Source organism: Lepidothrix coronata, unplaced genomic scaffold, assembly GCF_001604755.1.
Source record: "Lepidothrix coronata isolate B3197 unplaced genomic scaffold, Lepidothrix_coronata-1.0 Scaffold64, whole genome shotgun sequence".
In the NCBI taxonomy this organism is placed as follows: Eukaryota; Metazoa; Chordata; class Aves; order Passeriformes; family Pipridae; genus Lepidothrix; species Lepidothrix coronata.
The window spans coordinates 2,983,620-3,005,272 of record NW_016690244.1 but is presented as its reverse complement, the minus strand read 5'-3'; the positions used below and the strand labels follow the sequence as shown (position 1 = coordinate 3,005,272).

General features: G+C 38.3%; 1 protein-coding gene across 1 annotated transcript in view; it reads left to right on the top strand.

Annotated features, from left to right (window-relative positions):
- Nucleotides 1-21,653, top strand: part of OSBPL10 (oxysterol binding protein like 10) — a 140,501-nt gene that overhangs the window by 304 nt on the left and 118,544 nt on the right. The window lies entirely within an intron of this gene.

The following is a 21,653-nucleotide window of genomic DNA, read 5'->3' as shown; positions in this document are numbered from 1 at the left end:
AAACACCACCATGTCAACTAGACCATGGCATGAAGTCCAGTCTTTCCTCAAACACCTACTGGGACAGTGACTCCACTGTCTCCCTGGGCAGCCCACTCCAATGTCTAATCACTCTTTCTGTGAAGAAATTCTTCCTAATGTCCAACCTGAACCTCCCCTAACGCAGTTTAAGACTACATCCTCTTGTCCTGTTGGTTGTTACCTGGCAGAAGAGACTGACATCCCCCCCAGCCCAAGTTACAACTCCTTTCAGGCAGTTGTAGAGAGCAATAAGGTCACCCCTGAGCTCCCTCTTCTCCAGGCTATACAACCCCAGCTCCCTCAGCTGTTTCTCACAGGACTTGTGCTCCAGACCCTTCATCCACTTCGTTGCCCTTCTCTGGACTTGCTCCAGCTCCTCAGTGTCCTTCCTGAATTGAGGGGCCCAGAACTGGACACAGTACTTGAGGTGTGGCCTCGCTGGTGCTGAGTACAAGGGAAGAATCTTTATTGTCTCCATTTTCTACTGAACTAATGCCATACATTTCAGTCATATATGTAACAAAAAAACTCTTCTGCTCTTACTGCTGGAGTAGTGCTGTATAGCTTTGGAGTAAGTCTGTGAAGCATCCGGGTGTGGAGGAACCAATGTATCCTGTAATAAAGCAGGTTAGACCTGGAGGGATCTTAACAAAGGAAATATGAGCATTTTCAAATACTCCTTTCCCCTCAGCCTTCAGCCAAAATCACGTTGTTCTCCATTCCACATGCTTCTCCAGAGAAAAAAAAAGTGGATGAGCTATCAGTTTGATAAGATGGGTATTAGTAATCTGTAATTAACTTTTCCATCATAGGTGTATTTCTACTGACACTTTTAGCTGTATTTAATAATAACCTGGAAGGGGATACCAAGGGGAGATCTCATCACGGTCTACAACTTCCTCAGGAGGGGAAGTGGAAGGGCAGGCATCTCTCTGATGACCAGTGACAGAACTCAAGGGAAAGGCATGAAGCTGTGTCAGGGAGCTTTAGGTTGGATAACGTTTTTCACGCAGAGGATGATTGGGCACTGGAACAGGCTCCCCAGGGAAGTGGTCACAGCACCAAGTCCGTCAGAGTTCAAGAAACGTTTGGACAATGCACATGGCGTGATTCTTGGAACTGTCCTGTGACGGGCCAGGAGCTGGACTTCAACATCCTCGTGGGTCCCTTCCAATGCAGGATATTCTATGATTCTTTGATTCTATGACAATGCTCTTGTCCCTGTGAAAAGACAGTGACCCTGCTCTCTTTATTCAAATAAACCACATATCAAGAGCTTTTCATTATAGCAGATTTCTTCTCTTGTACCTCTTCCAAATGGCTTGCTAGGGGCCTGATGGTGTTAGCTGTTTCTGAACTGCTCCTTCAATTAGAGGCTGTATGAGAGGAAAAGTTAGACCAGCTCTGTTGCCTTTTAGTTCATCATAACTGAAGCAGTGTGAATTTCTACCTGGTGTTCTCCTTTCTATTTAAAAGCAGGGTTTTCATTTATGCCACTGACAGTCTGCTTCCAAATTAAACTAAACAAGAAGGGAAAAAAAACACCCAACAACCAAAATCAACAAAACATGCCTAAATCCAGTCTGTTTGCACTAGTATCTTTATTTCCACTGGTAGCATTTCCTAATGTGGAGAAAACCTTCATCTCATTGTTTGAGTCCTGTAAGAGAGTGTTTGCTTATGCTTGCTTTGAGCATTCAGAGACCAGGGTTGATAATATACAGTCTAGCTTTTGAGGGACTGGGGAAGGGCTAGTCCTATAAAATTGAATAATAAGTGTTTGGAGTCTAAATACTTAATGAAATATGGAAATTAAAATGATGCCAAAAGTACATCCTGAATATAACCACTTCAGGATCATTTTGACAGTTCAGGATCATTTGGACAGAAAAGATAAAGTCTTTATTAGGCTAAGTGGGAAATAAAAAAAATACAGACAAATTATAATTTCTGTAGATTTTCTCATAAAGTTGACAGTTCTTCAACAGTCTAGAGGGCTAGACTGTCTGCAGTCTGCAGCATTTTATGAGGCTGTATATGTACTTCTGTGTTTTACACAGAATTGTCATTGTCTCACTGGCAGCCTGCAACCTGAACTTTAACATACATTTTCACCATGAACTAAACTGTAGTCTAGTTAAACAGTTCAAGTTTATACAAACTTGAAAGACAGCCAAAATATAAACACGTATTCATCTTGAAGAATCCTCAGATGCATTGCAGAAGTACGTTGTGCAGGCTTACCCGTGCCATTCTAAATAGAGACTTTTACAGAATAGAATAGAATAGAATATTTCAGTTGTGAGGCAACTACAACAACCATCTAGTCCAAGTCCCTGACCAGTTCAGGGCTGACCAATAGTTAAAGCATGTTATTAAGGGCACTGTCCAAATGCCTCTTAACCACTGACTGCCTTGAGGCATCGACTACCTCTCCAGGAAGCCTATTCCAGTGTTTGACTAACCTCAATGTCCAAAACCTTCCCTGGCACAGCTTTGAACCAATCCCACACGTCTGTCACTGGATATCAGGGATATCAGCACCTCCTCTCCACTTCCTCTCCTCAGGAAGCTGTAGAGAGCAATGAGGTTGCCACTCAGCCTCCTTTCCTCCAAAGTAGACAAGCCCCAAGTCCTCAGCTGTTCCTCACAGGACATTCCTTCCAGCCCTTTCACCAGCTTTGTTGCCCTCTGCTGGACACATTAAAGGACCTTCACATCCTGCTTAAATTGTGGGGCCCAGAACTGCACACAGTACTCCAGATGAGGTTGCACCAATGCTGAATACAGCAGGATAATCACTTCTCTTGACCAGCTGGTTATAGTGTGCTTAATGCACCCCAGAATGTGGTTTTCCCTCTTGGCTGCCAGGACAATTCATAGAGTATGATTAATTTAAGCTGCATCTGAGGTAAGAAGTGGCCAAGCCTTTAAATAAAAACATTGCAGACAACAGATAAGAAAGGGCAAGAAAGAACCTTTCTACTGTTAAAACAAGTGCTATCCAATCATTAATGTTGGCAAGAACACAAGATTTTCCTTTATGCCTTGTCTGCAGACTCAAACAGATGTGGTCAGGCAATCTCGCTGTACTGACTGAAAACACTATCCTCCCATCCTAGCAGACCAAACCAACCTCAGCTGGAGATTTCTCAAGGTTGGCAGAAGAAATTGCTTTTTGCATGTTGGTGGCTTGAGTTCAGAGTCTATCTTACCTTAAATTGCTAATGAGAAGGATCAGGAGCAAAGGCAATCTGAAAAATAATCTCAGGGAAATTAGACAAGCAGCCTCTTTCATAAAAAAGCATATCCTGACAGTGTAGCCTTGACAGTCCAGGTATAATCAATGAATTGAAGTCATAGGTACTCACATGCATATTCCATTCTCCTAAACCTTATACAGCAACAGCCAAAGGGAAGTGACATACAGCTGTGTGTCCTAATAGATCAAGCCAGACAGCTGTTAGCCAGAATTATGGCTGTTAAGGCCCTCAGATTCTGGGCTTTGCATGGAAGCAGCTGAGGCAGGAGTACATGTTCCCTTAAGCCAGCTTTGCTACGGCAGCAGTATGTGCTCCTCTGACAGGTGAAGCAGACAACTGGGTTTTTTAAACCATCACTAAGATACAACAGATTGGATCTGTCAACACCTCAAAAGACTAAGTTAATATCAATTTTATTTAGTGCATATCAGAAAGCAGATAGTTTGGTACCTATAATTAGGTTGCAGGGAAAAAAAGAAAACTGATAACATAAAAATACATTTTGGATGGGGCAGAAAGTAATATTCAATAAGATCACTGTTCTTGTTTTCCGGTTTTCCTCTGTATTTAAGTGGTTTGTTGGTCCAATGTCAATAGTGATAGATCTGTTTCTTTTCTTTAGTGCTTCATTTGACTTTACACATGGTGATGAAAAAGACAGTGTGGACTAAGGAGCCATTAAAATTAAAAAAGCAACTCATAAAAGGGCAATATAAAGCTTTGATATTCTCTAGTTGCATGTTCTAGAGTACTTATAGGCAGTGTCTCTACATTTAACAGCTTAATATATTGATCTATTTTAACTACTCTAGATATTGCTGGGATGCCTATACATCTTTTCCTAGGGAGCTCTCTATTTGTCTGATATCCAAACATTTATTAAAACATGATCAACTCCTTTCAAAACTCAGTACCCAGATATAATAAGATACGTCAGTGATAATCTACAACTACAGAGAGTCCTATACAAAGCAGAAACATCTGACAACTTGAAAATGTAGAAGAGCTACAATGGTATAAAATATTAAGCTTCAATTGCAAGTTTCTGAAAAGAAGTCCTGATTACCTACTTGGAATTTTTCCATTAAATATGCTGATTTTCTCATTGAATATATTATTATTAAAAAAGGTTTTCTTAGGATATATTTAAAAACATCAAATAGCAGTTTCCTTTAAGTTTATTCTTAGTGTTCTGTACAAAAGATAAGAATCTGATTTATATACAATTAGATAATTATTGCACCAGAACATATTAAGTCTTGAAACACAATTTCAGTAATTTTAAATTTTGGTGATTTTGTAGGAACTTCTTTTATATACAGCATGTTTTGAGATGTGGGACTGAAAAAACTCTGCGACTTCTTTAGTACTACAAACTCCGAACTAGGGATAGGGATTAGGCAGCACAGCTCAGCCTCTCTGAGTAGGTGACCTCAAGGGGAAGATGATTAAGATATAATAGTTAATATTTTCATAAGAGACCTCAGTTTCTAAAGTGCCTTAAATCCAGACATGAGGATGAGGTCCTGCCTAGATTAAACAAACATAAATGTAAGTGAATAATAGAATTAAGAAAGTGCTCTTCATGTCCCACAGTCTTTGACTCTCTTGAAGGTGTACAGAATGAGAAGGAGTTGGGTTTGGCTTGTAAAGTCCCACAAAAAGAAATGCACATGAAGGCCAGAAAATGCTAAGAAGCATAAACATTTTACCTTCCCTCCCCTTCAACTTCACTCCCTATTCATTCTTTCTTCACATAACCTGTTTTCCCTCCTCTTACCTGTGCTTATTTTGTCAGCTCTCTGCACCTTTATTCAAACGTTTCTCTCTCCTGTCCTGTTCTATTTTGACTGACTATTCTGCATTTTCGAGGATAAAAAACTAATGAGGAAAGAAAGGTGTTTTGAGGGTTAAAAGCCATTTTACTTATGTTGCGGGACAGGTACTTTATGTTTAGAGAACTGCCTACCTCAGGCAAGCTTGACAGGCACCTTCAAAATAAGTCAGTCTTCCAAATGTATCACCTCTCTGTTCTCAAAAAAGAAAGACTGTTTTTTAATTTTCCTGGAGATTATATTGCATTTTGGCAGGCCTTCCAAGATAAATACGATTTTATTCTAGCCGGGCACCTAGGTCAAGCACAGATTATGAAGCTTAATAAATAAGGAGAAATCTGGAAAATAAATGTCTGATTTTAGCTTCATAAAGACCTCTCTCTGTATGTTACACCTTATGCTGGTACTGTTTTTCCCTCTGCCTGCACAAGGTGGTATACTTCTTTCAGGTAAGCTATTACTGATGGTAATTTTTTGCACGTTATTCCATTAAACTTTTGTGCAACAACTTTGTTAATTAGGTCATAGCATGATAAACCTTTTTGATTAGTAAAAATGCCATCCTCCCCCAGCTGCCCATTCCCCTTTCTGCACTTTCTTCCCCCACCTTGTTGACACACAAGTTGTCATTTGTGCCAAATGTGCAGTAAATCAAAAAGGAGAATCAGCTATGTTTATCTGCTTTTTCTAGCTTAAACTGTTGAACAGCTGCCTCAGCCCATAACAGAAGAAGTCAAATGTCTGACTAAGCAATTTAGTGCTATTAGATTTGTATTCTAGAATACAGAGTCTAAATATAAAACAGAGACAGAATTATGTGGGTTGAGGACAATACACAAAACTGATCTTTGGAAATATCGGTGTCTGCCAGGTAAGTGTTTCTTGCATTCAACCATTAGGCAGTGGAAAACTACCTTTAGGAGGTTTGCTTGTCATTGCTCTGTACTGTATATAAACAGCATTAAAATCTATTCCTTAAAAAAGGAAAAATAAAGACGAATTTTGCTCTACAGATGTGCATTTTTTCCCTTTTATTGGAGCGCAGATGACCCCTTTCTTTTCTGTCTTCCAGTTCGATCTTCTTGAAATTGAACCAGTCTTCATCTCATCTTTCTCACTGAACTATTCTGATGACACGCAGGGAATGTTTTCTTTCTAACCTTTCCTCTGCAAAGTACACAATAACAAAGGCCCTTTTCTTTGGAAGTGAGGAAAATGGTGATGGTTTAAGAATATAGTCTTAGTTCCCTGCTGTTTAACAGTCAGCTTTAATAAAGTGTTCAATTTGCAAAGCATAAATCAATATCTCTGATGTGACCCTCGCAGCTGCTAGAGACTAACGTGTGCCTCTACTCAGGTGCTTATTGCAGCTATGTCCTGCTCTCACCCCTGGGTTCTGTTCTGTGGATAACTCTTGCTCACACAGTTTCTCTGCCTTCCAGACAGTGCAGTCACTGGATCTCTTTACCAAACTCTCAAATGAGTCCCCCCCTACTGTGCAGCCCCAATCCATGGAACTGGGTTCCTATAGCTGCACAGAGCTATTATCAAGCACATATAGAGTATAAATGAAGTTTAGGAGGAGTGAATTGAAAATATGTACTGTTTATCCCTATTTCAATGTAGAATTTTGGCAAAGTTATTAATCAAAACAGGTTTTAATTACGTGGTTTTTTTCTCCTGCAGTCTGTTGACTACAAAGCGATTTTTGAGGGAGAAAAAAAAAAAGCACAGTGAATTAAAATCTGGATCTTTAGGTAAAGTGCACTGGCTAATGTAGCATAACCGTTCTCATCTGAAAACAAAAAAAGCTACCAGGTCTCTCTCGTCATGTACTATTATCTCATGGAATGCTGCAATTAGAAAAACTTTGCTTTAACTGGAGTGGAATGGTTTGTACCTCTTCACTTATAACTGTGATGCCACAGAGGCTGCAGATCTACTGCACATTCATTGGCATAGTTGCCTCCACATTTTAATGTAAGAGAGTTTTCAGTGGGGTTGCAAGCTCTTAAAAAGCAATAGTCAGGATTTTCTTAGTGTTGTGGTTTACCACCACTGGTTTCTTAGATTGTTAGGTACAGTGCTGTGCTCTAGCATCACACTGACACTGAGCAGCTCTGGAGGGGGACTTGGCACCAACACGTTGTTGCAGTGAAGGATCTGAGATTAAAGAAGTGTCTGGATTTGAAGTGAAAACTATTTCTAGCTGCTCAAGATGTAAAATGGCTGTCTAGCCAGTTGAGTTATGGAAGCGTAAGTTCATGGATGTATCTGACATTCACATGATGGGAAGTCCAGCAAAGTGACCGCACAGTTCTCTCATCCATAATGGGACCTGATGTGCTGTCCAGTGATCTGGAATCAGGATAGATCTCTTAGAATCTCTTTTCTACTATACTCCAGTGACTCTTAGTACATTTAATGAATTTTAACTGCATGCAACTAAACTTCCAGACTCTCTGGAAAGACAGTCCCAGTGCTTTTACTGCAAGTTTTTAGTAACACAAGATGTGAAGTTTGGGACTTCCAAAATAAGGACTGAGACAGTGAAGGCACTTTCACTAACATAGTGAATGTTGACTTAGATATGTATGTCTTCATTTCTTTCCATATATCAGATATTCAGCCCTAGGCAGTCTGAAGTAAACATTCAGATAAAGTTATTGTAGAAAGATGTATTGATTGACTTTTTAGAAATAATTCTGCCCAGCAATCCCTGCTAGATCAATAATATGTTTAGCTGATACTCTCAATAGCTGTGCCTGAAAGTCAGTTTGTTACTGTTTAATAGCTTTTATTGGCATAGACTATGTGAAATTGTACGCAGTTCCATAATTGATTTTTTTTTTGTTGCATTCAAATTTGATTTTATGCCATTGTAATTTTTTTTGAGCAAATTAGTGAACTGTCATTTCTATCCAGAGAAACTGAACTGAGAACCACGGAACATGTTTTTTGTCATATAAACGTTGTGCAACAATAAATAATATGAATTCACTATGAAACAGTCAATACAAAGTACTAAAATCAGAAAGTAATGGTTGGTTCATTTTAAGCAAAATGACAGCCTCGGTGTGCCTGAACTTGTGAATATTTGATGAGGCAAGGAGAAAGAAATATGAGAAGGGGACTCCATTTTTAAACAGAAATTAATCGTTAAAAAGGTCTATACAATACATTTTAACCAAGTTGCTGCCAGGGCCCTCAGTGGGCCTGCAGACTGTAATTATAATTTTCCATATGCCTTCTCTGAATCTCTTCCTTGTCTTCCAGGGTTCTGTTCACAGGCAATTATGGTGTGGAGCAACTGAGTAATGTTGGATCAGACTTTAAACAGCTAGGTCAGGAGAAAGCTGTGAGAAACCTCAGATGGGACTAGGATGCACATTTCCATCCATGCACACTCCACCCCTTGGCTCAGGAGCTGCTTTTCAGCTCAGGACTTGCTGTTATGTGGATGCATCTGTGCTGATCCTGCATCGCTGAGAGGAGGAGTAGGACTAACAACAGGACAAATATCAGCTGCACAGGAAGGCAATTTATTTGTATTCCTGACTGACTTTGCTCATTTAAGCAACCACATAGCCAGTTTATTTGAGTAAAGTCATGCAGGATTAGGGACTAGGGCCATATGAAGTAACAATGAATACATGAGTCATTCATGCAAGGAAGGTATGTACAAAGGGCAAATTATTCCAGATTACAAAACTATTTAAGAGTGGAAGTGAAAACATCTTATTCCCTTGTTGTGCTATGATTATGTGAGATCAGATTGCAAATAAATCAGGTAGGATAAACAAAATTTATATATTGTTGTATATGGTATTTAGTAAAAAGCAGCTTAACACCTCTTAATGTAAAATATAAAAACTCCAGCAATTATGCCAGCCAATGTTTCTTTAGCCACAAAATACCTAACAGATGTAGAAACACTGCCTTAAGAGATTCTTGGGAGACTTATGAATCACCTTATGCCATGGCTCCACCTGGGCAGTCAGGCTGGTTACTTAGTTAAATCTCAGGTAACATTCTCTTAACAGGTGGTTCTTTATAGCAGGAGGAGGGAAATTTGTGAGCCTTTGAGCTGAGTACCAAGCCAAGATGGCTGATGAAGACCAGGTTGGGGGCTATCAGTTGTGTAAAGCCAAACGACCTACCATGTGGGATTCACAGGGTGCCAGTGATGTCAGGAAAATAAATTAAAAAAAAGCTACAGGAGTAAGAAAGCCAAATTGTGCTTGGCAGTTGCACTGGGATAGACGTGTCATTTCTTGGCCCCACTGCCTTCACCCCTTCTATCTGCACTATAGAGATACTAATGCTCTGCATGCTGACTTTCTGCTATTTTAGCTGGTGCGCTGTAGAACCCTGCCATGTTGCAGCACAAAGAGATACAGAGACAGACCTTGCTGCTATTGATCCGTACAGGGCATCTGTACAGCCCAGTGCTTGTCTGCTTTGTGAGTGGCCACCACGCACACCTTGTACCTCAGCTTCTGACCTTAAGACAGCAGGGCAGCTGCTTGTTTCCTGTGTTCATCCTTTCTCTGTATAGTAGGTCATAATAAGTGATCCTATAAAGGTTTAAAACCACATATTTTTGGACATCAGATCATTATCTAATTTTAGAGCATTGTAGCAGGAGTTTCAAGTGAGATCTTTTCTATAAACCCCATTTCCTATTCTTTTCCACCCATAGTGCTTAGCGTAGGATGGAGGGCAGGTCTAGCATTGCAGGCTAGTCCCCCCTTTGTGATGGAGGTAGGACAGCTTCTCTGCTGCCTCTGGTTGCTTTTAATGAGATGTAATCTTATTTCTCACCAGCAGTGGGCTGTTTTTTGCCTTTACCACCTAGTTTCGTGCTGTTCCATTGCTGTGCAATCCCAATGTACGCAAAGCCTCTCTGCACTGTGTGACAACCTCAGTAACCTTTGTATACAGTATAATTTTGTATACAGTCTAACAATACCAGCAGCATCCAGACCCTCTTATCAGCATACCAAGCCAGCATGGAATGCCCTGCGTGGAACTGATCTGCCACAGCTAATTGGTAACTCAAGGGCGTAGGGCTTTTATTTATCTTATCTCCAGAGGATAGAAACTCCCACGAGGGTGTTGCAACTTTCTAGTTTGTTATTCAGTGGTAGATTCTATGCATATTAACCTGCTGAGTATTGACACCTAGGAAAAATTTAGCATCCAGAGTAACTGTGACTGATTTCAATGTTATTTTTTTTGTTTAGTTGGAAATCATATACTTGCCATAAATCGTAAAAGGACTCAGGGTTCTGAAACAGCCTTCAAAGATGGCAGTGAGCCAGCTTTAATGCTGTTCTGATAGGGTCTGAGTATGTAAACCAAACCTTTTCAGTGTGCTTAACATCATGTGTTTCAAAGAAAAAAAATCATCAATGCCCAACAGCATCCTAATTCACAAGCACAGAATTTTTTTTTCTATTAAATTTTTTTTGCCTGTTAACACTTGTGTCAGCAGCTATAACAGAACACAGTAACAGGAGAAAAGACTCCTGAATGCAACTTTATAACAAGAACGTGACATTAATTAGCAAAGAATGACTTTCACTGGGGATTAATTTAGTGTGCTGCAAAGGAGGAAGCTCCTTTGGCGCTAGAGGGAGTTGCTGTTTCCTAACAATAAACCTGTCCCATGCAGCTGAAGTTCAGACACATGGGGACTTTATTGGTTTACGAAGCTTATATGCAAACTGACTGAGTGAAAGACCAAGACAGAGACAAAGGGAGCATTAGACTGAACATTTCTGAACAAGATGTGGCAAAAAGCAAAGTTTACAGACAGTAAACACATCACTTTTTATTGTGATTCTTAAAATTAGTAAATGAGTTGAATTAATATCCCACTTTGGACTTAATTTAAATCTCCACCTTTTCTGTTCAAGAAAGACTGAGATGTTCTTCATTAGCAAAATCTAAAATCTAAAAATCTGTAATTTAGGGATAGCTTCATTGGTTTTAGCAGCTAACTTAGGTCGCTGCTCAACAGAGATATTTCCAAAAGAGCTCTGAATTCCAAATTCCTGAGTGATGCCTCAGTTGGTTACTTGGGCATGGGAGAAGTAACAGAAAAAAAAAAATCCCTGCAAGTGTTTACAAAAATAACCATGAACTATGGTGATGTTAACAATTGCATCATTAGTTCTAATTTTCGTAGAATCATAGAATCCTTTAGGTTGGAAAAGACCTCTAAGATCATTGGGTTCAACCATTAACCCAGCACTGACAAGTCTACCCTAAACAATGTCCTTAAGCATTGCACCTCCAGGGATAGTGACTCGACCACTTCCCTGGGCAGCCTGTTCTTTAATTTTGGATAGAAATAATTAATTGTTTGTAATGGTTATATGTACTCATGTGGTTTTCAGACCTAAAATAATGTCCTAAAGCTTGAAGTATTCATCCCCAAAGCTCATGCAATTTGGTTGCTGTAGATAGGGTTGTGCAGGCATAAGTGATGGGTGTGTAAGATGCAATCGTACTGATTAAGAAATAGGGTGAAGAAAAGTTGAGTTTTGATCACTATTGATAGGAAATAAACACAGTAAATATCAATAGATAGATATTGATGGATAACACCAGTTATCAGTAAGTATCAGTGGATATCTTCAGTAGAAGAATTTTAATTTTCAGTTTTAATTTTGAATATGAATAAGGGATAAATCCACTTTTGTTTACGTAAGTCTACCTTGAGAATCAACAGCATGCCACAAAGTACTGTCTCAAAAGAAAATACCTATGTTTTTATGTAGAGGAGAGGGTCTAGCACTGTTTGGTAGCCTATTTTGTATTCATTTATTTAAAAAGGAAAATTCTTTACAATTATTAGCATAAAGAGATTATCCTCCGTACAGTTATCCCCATCTCTGCAAACTTGTCTCCTTTGCTCTGGTATTCTACATAAGAATGGATACCAAGATGGTGTAGAAAACATTTGGATTGAAGAATAAATTAACACTGTAGATAATGAAACCTCTTGTTGTTTGTATCTATTTTCATAACTGCTATGAAACTTGCTGCACGTTTCAGAACAATTATTATTAGATCTCTTATACATTCAGATCCTCATATTTCCTGCTAGTAGAGATAATACCTTGTCTTTTTTTGTCTGTGCACCTATAAGCTCCATGGCATGAATAATTAATCTGCTGTAATAACAGTGAACTTAGTAGTTTATGGCTTAGCTTTCAAATTTGCAAGAGTATTTATTCAAAAGTTTTAAATTGTTTAGTGCATTGGCCTTGAGGGTACTAAAATGTACACAACACACACAGGCTTTGACCATTCAACATGCATCATCAGTAATACAATTAAAGTCTTCTGAACTGTACGAGCCAACCAAATTATAATGAAACGGAAAATTGGCTTTGAAGTCACTAATTACCACATTAACAGGGCACTATCTTGCACCTTTAAACATTGGGGATTTAATTAGAATATTGGATTAAAGAAAAATATGATTTAGCCTTTTCTCAAAAGGAAAAGTGAAATCCATAAGCTTTGCAGGATAGGCTATTATATCCAAAAGATTTTGAGAATGCATTCAGCGAAGAAAAATCCTTGGCATCAGCCACATTCCCTGAGTGTTCCTTCCTTTTGAGGAAATGGAACATGTTTCCTTTTAAAATATTTACTGAATTCTTTGGAATCCGTGCCTATGTGGAACATTGTTTTCTATGATGTTGAAATGCATTTGCTCTTTTGGTTCTTCTGTTTGCTCTGTGACTCCCAAATTAACGCATTCAGGTTCTCTTCTCATGCTATGTTAGACCAAGGGAAACTTTCTTGGAGGAATGAAATGTGAAGTGCTTGAACTTTTCCAGCTCTTTTCAAGACTCTATGAGGACTTGTATTTTCTAGGAAGATGTTTTCATCTTCCTAGATGAAATTAATCAATTCATCAATTATTTTGCTTTCCTTTTGCCTCTGAGTGTGGCCTTCTTAGTAAGATTAAGGATAATAATTACTTTAAATCGAAAAGTTGTGGCTTTTTCCCCCCTCTGACACAGTTACAACTAATAGAGATATAGCCTAATTAATGTATTATGTCTGTGGGAAAAGCTAACCACTGTGAAATCTAGGTCCTATTGCTTATCTTCTATGATTAGTGGCTTTTTATTAGAAACTCTGCATTTCTGGCAATACATTAGTTTTAAGCTGGACGCTGGTGCACAAAGCAATACATTTCTCATTTGTCTTCTAGCTGGCAGTCCATTCATCTCCTGGTAGAACTCCTGTGAGGAATTAATCAGGTTTAATGAGGCCCTCATTGTCTCCTTTTTGATGTTATGCCCTCTGCTGCTGCACCCTTGCAAAATGACATAATATATTAGATTTTTTGCTTCTTCCTACATGTATTTTGTGACATGCTTTCCTGGATTGTGCTGGTTATCATAGAGTATAAGGCTTCATGTGACATTTTGCTTGACTTTGATTTTGAGCTTTGTATGCATATTCCTTAGCACCCTGCAGAGTTGAGCTTCATACCAGACTCATCCTTTTTACTGACATCTTGAATTTTCAGTCATGCCTGCTGAATTAGATTGCCATCCATCTGCTAGAAGCCTTGCTCTGGACTGAGTAGATCTTGAAGTAGGTCTAAATAATGTGCCCAGATTTAATTTTAAACATGCCCGTCTTCTAAGTGTTTTCTGAAGCCTTTTAGTTGTGTCCTGCATTTCAATATTCTTTTACTTCATGAGAAAACAAATTCGATTCTTCAATTTTCATTCAGCCACAGGTACTCTAATGTACTCTTGTACCCTAGATAAAACCACACTTTTGTGTTTCAGTTTGTGGCAGAGCTACTGTACTTCTTACATTTCTATGCTGCAGTTTCACTGCCTTCTTTGATCTATATTAACAAGAGATGCCTAAACATACCAGGCATTTCAGCACCAGTCACCGTGAAAAAGGTGATCTTCTCAATGTCATTTTTACTTTTTATGATATCTATTGCTTTTGTGTACACTGTATACTAGTGTTTGAACTTCCATTGTCTGCTGTATTTCTAGAGAGTAAGAGCTGTGATTAAGCCTTTAGAATATGTATTCTAATTTTTTTCTGATGTTATATGACATTAAGTAGACTCTGGGAAGCAGGACGCATAGCAGAGATCAACTATGTTAAATGCTTTGATTCCAGTTGGGTTTGAATTACTTCATCTTCTCCTTTATATAGTACAAATTTTTCAGAGGTGCAGCTCTTCCCAAAGAGTGCCACTATCAGTACAGGGAATGTACAGGAAGTTCAGTAGCCAGGGAAACAGGAAGCTATGTGCTTCCTGGTCAGTCCTTCCACACGTGCATTCCTGGGTAGGTAAGAGCAGCATTCATGGGAAAAAAAGAACTTGATTCTCCAAGGGAGAAACAGTAATTGCCTTGTGTTACAGATTATAAATGGAAAAAAGTGCTGCCTTGGTTCTGTGTTACAAATGGATATTCATCCTTTTTCTGTGATACTGTATATTGCTTTGCTGTTTATTTCTATCTCCCCGGTCTTGGTTGAAGCAAACAGCCCTTGGCCAAATAAACAGTTGGTAACCTTAGCTCCTTTGACTTGAACTAAAGTGGCGAATTTTCCTGAGAAAGAGGCTGATGCAAGAGTATTTTTCTACCTTTCTTTCACTTTTATTTTTTTCTTTTATCAAGACTTACACTTGAAGGACCTGTGCTGCATTTAAACAACTTTATAGAATTGTGCTAGTTTTACATTAGGGAAATGGTAGGAAAAAACTATTGTTCCATGCATTTCTTCCCACATTTATTAATTAATAGGGCCATTAGTACCTCTGAATGCACAAACACAGTTCCTATTCTCTGTGAAGAAAATTTACTTGAGTGCAAGGAATGTGTCAGAAGTGTTATGCATAAAATTTGTGTAGATAGGAGTGGTATTTTCCCCTCAAAACTACTAAAGAAAAATAATCTTAAAACCTATGAAATCAGCACATCTGTTTATTTTCATGCAGAGAATACTTTTTTTTTCCTTAAAACCTTCTCTTTTCTGTGCAATGGCTTGGGTTGGCTTGCTTAGATATGTTTCCCTTTGTAATATTTTCCTAAGATTCAAATTACCTAGAAATGCTTGTCTGTGGGTGATGGCCTCTGACTTATTTCTGGTGCACTGCATCATCAAATAACATCAGTTTTCCTTCTGAAAACTCTACGAGAGTGAGAAAATGCTGTGGTTATGTCAGGAGACTTGTCTTATCTTTCTCCCTGGGTTATAAACTTCCTGCCAGTTAACTGCCAGGATTTTGACACATTTGGTTTATGTGTAGCCTCTGAAGACTGCATCTAACCTAGCCTTTTTTGGCAAACTCCCCATTACACTCTTAGGCTGACACTGGAGCAGCTCCATCTCTACTGGGATTTCTAAAGTACACCAGCCACTTTTGTTGCTATGAAAGTGTTGTCTAAACTTGGTTAGGACAGAACTTCCTGGCAAAAATAAGGTGATAACAACTGCCAAAGACCTTGCTGGTGTTCTGAATGTGGTGTGACACTCCTCATTGCTGTTAGCAAAAAAAATAAATATCTAAAACTCTGTCAAACTGACTGATTGTTGTCTTTGTTTCTGCCTATAAACCCCATTTTCCCCCTGTCAGCAATAGAATTCTATGCCCTTCTCTACTAAAAGCAATGCAAATTTGATTTCTGACATGAAGGAATTTGGGATCAGATTAAATTAGTATATGGGCTGTGTTTTCCCATAATAAGACCCTATTCTGGTTTATGAAGCACATGCTGTGGATGAATTTATTTATAGCTTTTAGATGATTGTTTTGTTCAATTAGTTTTCTGAAAAAAAAAAAAAGAGGTGCATGATCTTTTGAAAACCTTTCCTGTTCCATTTGATATTTATACTAAAACCTCAGATCCTTTCTACTTGTTTCTCATTAACTGTTTTGAAAAGTATGTGGAGAACTTAGACAGTTTTTAAATCTGACATCAGATTAAGTGAAGCCTAATTTGGATGGAAAAAAGTTTTTGTTGAGACCATTCAAAGATTTGTTACATTGTTTGTTTAAATTTTTATTTCTGATGACAGTTTTGAATATTTGTGAGAAGATCTTATTTTAGAGATCCAATGCCTGTCTTGTCAGTTAGGGGTTGACCTCTATTGATCAGAATTCCAAGGTCCCCCCAAATAGTTTCCTATTTTTCTGCAATAGGATAGTAAGATTAAACATTCATTCTTCATTTCATACAAATGGGATGTCAGAAGAAATAAAACAAATTTTTTTAGTCTTTTGTGAAGCTTATAAAGAAGGAAGAAAATTGTCTGTGTGCACACCCCTAGATTCTTCCTCTTACTGTCATTCCAGGTTGTTAGCATCTGGAATCTGTTTCACCACCTTTCATAACTTTAATGCTATTTAATTTTCTGAAAGCATAGCCCTATTTTTAGGCTGTAACACAGTATAGTAGGGGGAAGGTTTTGACTGATTGAAGCTGACAGAGCTCAGAGTTTAGAATGTCTGAATTTGTGAAACTGCAGCTAAGGAGTGCCTGTTCCAGGCATTCTGTATGGAAAAAACCAAGGTCAGAAAAAGTTAAACTGAAAACTGTCAGCTTCCTGAACCTGTACTATGCTTATTCTAAAAAATTAGCATTTGTTTCTGCCTTTGAAATCATGGCAAATACTATTCCATCAAGCCAAATATATGAATGTACATTCTGTTTTGCAGAAGAGGCTCTCAAAAGTCAAAGATCAAAGCTGACAGCTGAGTTTTAGAAACCAGAGGGACGGAATCATAATTCAGCTCTTTGCATATTTGAGGTTATCTCCACTGGATACTCCTGTCAAGGCTGTGTGTGATATGAGAGAGCAAGTATTAAAAGTAAATTCACCGGAGAAGAGGGAGAAAAAAATATGGCTGTCGTTTTCTGTCCAGCAACCAGAAGAGGATTAGATAAATGATGTTGTCAGGCTTTTATAAACCACAATTTATACTGTTCTTCAGAATCAGTGAAGATAACAGTCAATTCTGTGCTGTGGGGTCTTCCTGAACGTAATGATTCCTGTTATACCAGCATTAAACCTACACACCAGGAAAGTATTAGCCCACCATTTGCATGAGTTGGGCAATATGCAGCACACTTCTTTTATGTTTTTTTTTTTTTCTTGAACTAATTTTATTTATTGTAATAAGTAAGAAAATTTTGGTTCACGTGTTTTTCACAAGCTATTACAATTTGTCCATTATCAGTCAAATTTAAAATCACTCAGTGGTGAACCCTGGCAAAAAAAATGCCATCCCTAGCTTGGGATAATTACACACACCACACATTCTAGAGTTAATTAAAGTATGACCTCCAAGACTCTAAACCCTTGAACTGTTAAAAAACCCCAAGCTTTACTGCCTTTTACTCCCTTTTACACGTTTATTAGTTTTTATTGGTGGGAGCTAACATTTAGAACTGAGGGACAGGTCCAATTTGAAAGAGACCGATTCTTAAGCTGTGAGATACTGCACGCTCTTATCGAACAACTGTGCAACTTGCTGTTGGTGGAGTATGAGGTCAGAGCCCAAGCGGCATAAACTAGCATTATTTTATCAATAAATATACACTCTGCAGTATAACTGCCCTATGGCAATACTTTTGGGATGTGCAAATGGTTTTGCAGATTAGGCATAAGATTACAGGTGCAGAGATGTTTCATTTAGAAAGTGGATGGACACCAAACTGGGTATTATTACAGTGATATACAGCCTTATGCCTTATGAATAATAAATGTTGAAATCTGACAGATTCCACTGGAACCACTCAGCTGGGGGATAAAAGAGAGCTTGAGCACTGGTGTAAGTTATGAGAGAGGCACTGAGTAAACTCAGTCTGGTCTTGAATCTGAATTTGACCTTTGCTGGGCTAGTATACTTTTCAAATCCCTAAATGTTTAACTACTGAGATAGAAAAATGGATGGTAAAAATGCCTGCACATTGTTAAGATTTGGTACATCGACATTTTTCTGTAATTCCACATCAAACCAAAAAGGGTTTTTGTTATCCAGCTGGTTATGCTAGATAATCTCAGTGTTTTCTTCTGGCCTCAGTGTATGAATGAATTTATTTTAAAGAACTGTATTTGTGACTACCTATAAAAACCATTCAAAGATTCACTGGCACAGAATACAGCTGTTACCACCAGCTAAAATACACAATATATAGCGACAGTGATATTTGTGCTCTTTTAGCTCCTTATACTCACTCAGTTTCTTTATGCACTAGCTTCCTATTTGTTTCCAGTTGCAGTTCAAAGGGTTAATTCTAGCTATGCAGAAAATACCTTCCATCATGTTTGTCATGCACATCACTTCCTCATGCACATTTAGTGACATCCAATGCATATATATATATAATATGCATAATATAAACTAGTATTTTCTCCAGCTAACCATCCTGAAGTTTGTATTCCAGAGGCTCAGACATTTTGATCAAGTTTTGTTTCAACTGGTCTAATCTCCAAATTACAGAGCAGTGTACTGTAGCTGAGTTAATAAGCTATGAGGGTCTAGCTGTGGCAGCACAAATTTCAGTCCACATGACTTTGCAATGCCATGTGATAGAGTAAATTAACCTGTATGCAAGTATCTGTTTCCTGGTCACAGTTGTTTCTGGCAGCAAAGGTAGTTTGGGTACATTTTCCATATGCCGTGTCTCTCTTGGCTTTCCCTGTCACTAACTTTGAGTTAAGTGAGGTTTAGGAGGATGGTTGGTGGATGAGAAGCTGCTGACAACAGGATGAAGTGTGGCAATGCAGCATGTTTATCATACATTGCAGGCTTATGAGCACCAGGGAGAGAGGATACAATGCATACTGGTTCAGCAAAGCTAATCCTAAAGTTGGCAGACTGCAGAGTTAGTGGCAGTTTCTCTACATTCTCAGGTCAGAAGTGTGTTACTCGTGGATGATGTGGCGGTTAAATCTAAGTGAAACAATCATGTAAGACAGAACATTACAATTCTTGTACTGAGTTATTAAAAAGGCCAGATTAGAGGAGTCACTGCCTCTTTTAACCTTTCAAGTTCAGGAATCTACAGCACTGGATCTAAGGAAGTACTGGAGGACATGCTGCTGCTGCACATTGTTCCACCCGCTGCATTCACTCTCTGCCAGTTGCTGTAGACCATTAGGGAAGCATTATTAAGAGCAGGCGTGGTGCAGGTGGCATCACTGTGACATGAGCTGAACTTTAGGGATCATTTCAGAGTCATTCCAGTGCTGTCATCTATAGACAGTGGTGATAGAAGTGCACAGTGGTATGTTTTTGCCCTAAGTATTGCCTTAAGTTTAGTGACAGATGGATTTAGTCTCCAAAGCCCATGAGAAATAAAGCAGTGTCTCAGTAGGAGGGCAAGAAGGAGGAGATGGTAAAACTGAGCAAGCCTTGGGGTATTTCCATGTAATATGCTCACTGTCTAACTGTAGCCTGGGCAGAAGTAGTTTCTGTAGACCATATAGCTAAATTCCTCCACAGGATTATGATGGTGAGAAGTTGAGTGGAAATCTGATGGTGGGAGGAGGTAAAAAGAAATTGCAAAGTCCTTCAGGAAAACTGTTTGCTAGGAGGGTGTTAAAAAGGTAGAGAAACCCAACCCAAGATGTCCAGGAAACACAAATTAGCAAATGGATTAAGAGCTGACCTTGTTCCAGAAGCTAAAGTTGTGTAGCTTCACATAGGATGGAGAAATGCCTCTGTTTCCTGACAAAGGCAAACAGTACTGGATTTGTTATCTTAGCAGATATTTTGCTTTCTAAAAGGTGGGATAATTAATGAGTTATTTTGATTCTTTTGGGTTCTTAATGAAAGAAGCAAAATTGTGGTTTGGTCATAGAGAGAAAGTAACATTCTAAAGGACTGTAACATAGCAGCTGTGTTACCTTGGAAACAGTGTGAACCTTCATTAGGCAGGTTGCATTAATAAATAGCTAATTAAGAATACTTGTGACAAAGCATACATCATGCAATATTGCATCAGACCAAGTCAGTGTGTATTACCCTGAAGTCTAACTCTACTGGGACAGACAATTAGCTAGGAAAATAAATACAGGTTCAGTCATTTTGAAGAACATTAATAACTTCAAATAAATGGGGTTAGGGGCTCACTGATACCAAAATTGCTATGAAAGGTTGTCCAGCTCTGTTAGGTTGCAATGATATGTACAAACTGGGAAGGGAAAAGGAATGAGAAGAGTGACATATTCTATACAATATGATGCCATCTATACCATATAAAAGCTGCATAGAGTGAAAATGTTTGCTTTGAAAGGACCTTTGGTTAACCAAGAAGAAGAAATCCTTAGTATTCCTTCATATTTATATATTCATATATTCATATTTATATGAAAAGCCATACCATAGATTAAACTAAAGGTCTCTCTAGTCCAGTACTTTATTCCTTGCATGAGTATGTGTTTAGATAAAGATCTAGAGAAAGAACAGGGCAGGGATTATTTCACCTATTTACTATAAAGTAAATAGTCTTAAAGGAGTCAGAAATTTAGAGCCTTTCTGAACTTCAAATACATCCAAAACACTTTGGTCAACCTTGTTTAAAGGTTCTTCAAAAACAATTGCTTTTTTAATCTTTCTAGACATTTGGCATCCAAAACCATCTCATAACAATGAGCTTTATGAGTATAAACCATGTGAGAAAGTAGTTTCTTGTTCTTGTTTTAAACCAGTTCCCCCATAGTTCTTGTTTCATGAGAAACTGTGAAGAATCACTCCTATTAATCTGAATATCATTTTGTACATTGGTTGTCTCTTTTTCAAATGAAAACCCTGCTCAGTGAGCTCTCTCATAAAAAAGCTGACATTTACACCTTTTCTCCTTTTACTCTGTCCTTTTTGAAGGAATATTATAAATGCAGAGTATATAGATACTGGCTGTACTATGGATTTATATAGTGGCAAGCTGTTATTTCTGTCTTTCTAATGAGCTCATCACAGCTGTTTGTTTGATTACCCTTGAACACTGAGATGGGGTTTTCAGAGGACTATTTAAAATGTCTACAAGATCTCTTGCCTGAGAGCCTATAGCTAATTTATAGATCATCATGCATGCATAGTAAAAACTATTTCCTCCACATGTGCTTTACTTTGGTTTCTAGCAACATTAAATTTCAGTTGCCATTTTATCGGTGATTTAGTCACCACTGTTAGATCCTTCTGCTATTTTTTTGCATTTGATTCTAGTTTTAACTCTGATTTAAGAAGATACGGAATAACAGAGATTCAACTCTTAGTGGTTACCCTCTATTTGAAAAGTGACCATTTATTCACATGTTTTGTTTGCCATCTATTAACTAGTTTATAACTTCTAAGAGGACTTCCTATGTTATCACATCACAGCAATCCTTCTAGCAGCGGGAAACATGTTTTATGATTTTGCAAAATTCTCATGGGGATATACTTACAGCCTGTTATCCCTTTTATTTCAGAAATTCCCTGACGAGTGCACCATTGTTACTTGAGCTTTATTGTTTA